Source organism: Sitophilus oryzae, unplaced genomic scaffold, assembly GCF_002938485.1.
Source record: "Sitophilus oryzae breed Bouriz unplaced genomic scaffold, Soryzae_2.0 scaffold_1736_pilon_pilon, whole genome shotgun sequence".
Classification (NCBI taxonomy): Eukaryota; Metazoa; Arthropoda; class Insecta; order Coleoptera; family Curculionidae; genus Sitophilus; species Sitophilus oryzae.
In genome coordinates this window covers 7,637-11,397 of record NW_022146431.1, presented here as the reverse complement: position 1 = coordinate 11,397, position 3,761 = coordinate 7,637, and positions in this window count along the sequence as shown.

The following is a 3,761-nucleotide window of genomic DNA, read 5'->3' as shown; positions in this document are numbered from 1 at the left end:
GTAGCTGTAATAGTCCTTCAACGAACCCAAAACTTACAATTTGTAAAAATCTAATCGTTTAGCTACAATACTCCGTGTCGTATGTGATGAACAACCCTGTATATTCAATAGAAAGAAATACTTATTATTAGTAACAATATTTTTATTTTCTAATATAGTACCTACATTAGAAAAGTACAAAAAAGACATATAAGATCTACGGCGGATCAGCAGCAGAGGTCTTTGATACAGAGGATGTTATGTATTTTAAAGACATTTTGGGGATAAGACAGAGTAAAAAAAATAAAACCAAAGTATGCTGAATTGTAGTATCTTGTGGTTAGAGAAAAATTAAATTCATCTAAAAAATGAAGTATCATGAAAGTTTGCGAGAAGAAATAAGTATTTTGAACAGGCTCAGCATCAATTATATCAAAAATTCAAAGAGAACAAGGCTCAATTAAGATGATAGAGCAGATAAGTCGTGCGTTGCTTAAATTTTAATAGAAATTATTACGTATTTGTTAATAATACAAAATGAATCAAACACGTAACAAGTAACTATCAATTAGAGTCATCTCCATCAGAGAAACCTTGTATATTTTTGTATAATGTAATACCGTTACAAAAAAAACGGCGTCCAGTTGGCTGGGAAATGACTATAAATTTACATATAAAATGACAGCGATATTCATTTTATAGCCATCGCTGACGCCGTTTTTTCGACCATACGGTGTAATAAACAGTTTTGTCCAAAACACGTAGAACCGCCCCCTCCGACGGCTACGATACGTAAAATTATTTTAGTTCTTAGCGTACTTTTTATTATGATAGAAAAAACAATTCTTATGAGAAGTCAAACTTTTTATTAAGCCCGCGGTTAGGTTAAGCTACAAACAACAATGCTCAGCCTTAGTAAGGTGAAAGGTGCAAAGACTTGCTTGTCTAAGCATAACAGGGGCGATGAAATCAACGCCCACTGCATCAATGGAGGCGCTTCTGGACCTTTCACCTCTTCACATAGTGATCCAGGCGGAGGCAAGAATGGGACTCTATCGACGACAAAGTGTCTTGTCTCTGGGAAATAGGACAGAAACAGGACACTTAAAGATGGGAGATTCTATCTCGCGAGGACCTCTACTCCAAATGAGTTTGGACCAAATGACCCCTCTTTATCACTACCACAAACCATTCGAGGTGAACACAATGAATTGAGGCCTGTGGACAGATATAACATTCCTTCAGGATGGACTAACCTGGTATACAGACGGGTCAAAGAGCGCTGAAGGAATAGGAGCTGGAGTATTTGGGGAAAGACCAAGGGCAAGCTTATCTTTTTTCTTGGGTAAAGACTCAACCGTATTCCAGGCAGAAATCTTTGCCAGTCTACAATGTGCGAGAGAAAACAATAGAAGAGCTTATTCAGGTAAGCTCATCAATATATGCTTAGATAGTCAGGCTGCACTTGGGGCGCTTATGAGTTCAAAGGTATCGTCGAGACTCGTCTGGGAATGCCTGGGTGAACTGGGAGCTCTGGCACGAAGGAACAGAATTAAATTATTCTGGGTGCCGCGCCGGGCTACAGCGGCATCCAAGGCAACGAAAAAGCCGATGAGCTAGCTAGGCAGGGATCGTCGGCATCCTATCTTGGTCCAGAGCCAGTACTGGAAATACCCAAATGTATGGCCTGCAGTGTACTAAAACTCTGGATCAGGGAAAGCACAATGTCCATTGGAGAAACAGAGAGGGGCACAGGCACAGCAAGGCTTTTATCCAAGGACCTAGCTCTACTCGTAAAACCGCAAAAGAACTGCTAATGCTTAGCAGGAATAAAGTGCGGATTACAACAGGCCTCTTGACAGGACACATGGCTGTTAAGTATTACCTGAACAAGCTCAACCTGTATCAAGGAAGTCTTTGCTGCAGACAAAGATAAAGATCTGCGATAAAGATTCAGAAACAGCGGAGCACATAATATGTCATTGCGAGGCTCTGGATCGCAAGCGATACTTTTTATTTGGGAAAGCTAGGCTAGAACCGGAGGAACTATGCTCCAATCCTATCAAGGACAGTAGCGTGGTAAATTCTCTCGGGGCCCCCCTGCAAACTTTATTAGGGCCCCCCCCTAAGTATACTAAAAAAATCCTTCAAATACATCATTATTGTGATATCTGCTTAGAACATATTTTTTAACAAGAGCCACAATGTGATATTTTTTTATATTTTGATAATTGTTTCAACGTTTATTTATTATTATAGTCTCTTAAAAAATACTTAAACTAGAAAACAAACATTTATGCTTCTAATTAATCAAAGTTTTATTAGAAGAAAAAACAACTCAACATTTAACTACTGTAATAACTAAAACACAAATGTGAACAAGAAATTTTATGGTATATTAGAAAGTCTATTCCTATTTCCTCGGCCTTAACAAAAGGAACTTGTTTACGAGGCTGTCCAAATCTACCTCTTTTGCTGGATCATTTTCAACTTATATTATGGCCAGTGAGCTTAGGCGATTTTGGGACATAGTAGACCTCGCAAAACTTTTTATTATTTTCAGCTTAGAAAAAAGTTCTTTCTGGTTCAGCGGATGTTACAGGGAGAACCAGAAACAACTGGAATACAGTGCAAATCTCAGGTATACTGCTGATCAGTAATTGGGGTTTTTCAAAAATAAAATCAGAAAACTCATTAGCTAAGATATTAGATTCCTGGGATTTTAACAATGTTTTTGGGTTTAAAATTTCAAATTTTGAATAAATATTTTGAAATGCCTTATACCTGATTCTAAACTGAGTTATTATTATATCCAAACAAGCATAAAAAATTGTGACTTAAACGACTTTTAGGATTTTCAATGGGCTCATCAGCTGCTATTTCATCAAAAAAGGTTTGACTCTACGAACTCTTTTGTTTTTTAACTGAGGTTCAATATTCCAAGATTTCTCAATTAAAATTGATAGCTCATACACACTTTCAAAATTGTCCCTAACATTTTCTATTTTAACAAGAACTCCTGATATTAGATCTGTGGCCAGTCCTATGTCAATATCATTTTTTTGTAAGCACTTTGAAAACAAGTTAGTATTTTCCAATATTTGTACCTTGGAAATTAAGTAAGAAAATGAATTTGAAATTTTCTGTTTTATCTTGTAACATCTTGGCCTCATCTCTATCAGTACGTTTTTTCAGTATTAACGTTAAATTCGATAGACACTTGACGATGGACAAAAAATTAGTTTTTATCGATAGTATGCTTTCGGCTCTTGACGACCATCTAGTTGGACATCATTTTTTTAAAGTTAAACCAACAGTTTTACTATTTTTTATTTCGCAGTTTAGGCTTTGCCAACGCGCCTGATCAAGGACCTGCATAAGCTAGTGCAGGGCACAGGGATAGGAGAATGGCTGCAGATATAGAAGGGGGACAAACACAATAGGCCTCACAGGTCGCAGTGTTTCCGGCAGAGGACGGCCCCTTGTTATGGAAAAAAAGTCCGCGGTTACATTAGACGCGGGTCCGTGCGTTTTTTTAAACGTGTGAGCTCGGACGGAATTTACTCGCACGACTATTTTATTTTAGTGGTTACACATTAGATGCGCGTTCATGGTGTCGTGTGTCGACTAGAGGTGTGTAGTTCGTGAACGAACTAGTTCCAATGAACTATTCCGACCCCGGAATGAAAGGAACTAGTTCCTGGTTTCTCAAAGGACTAGTTCCTCAGTACCTATTCCGGGATCGAGACTGTGTCCGATATAGAATAATATGCGACGGCGAC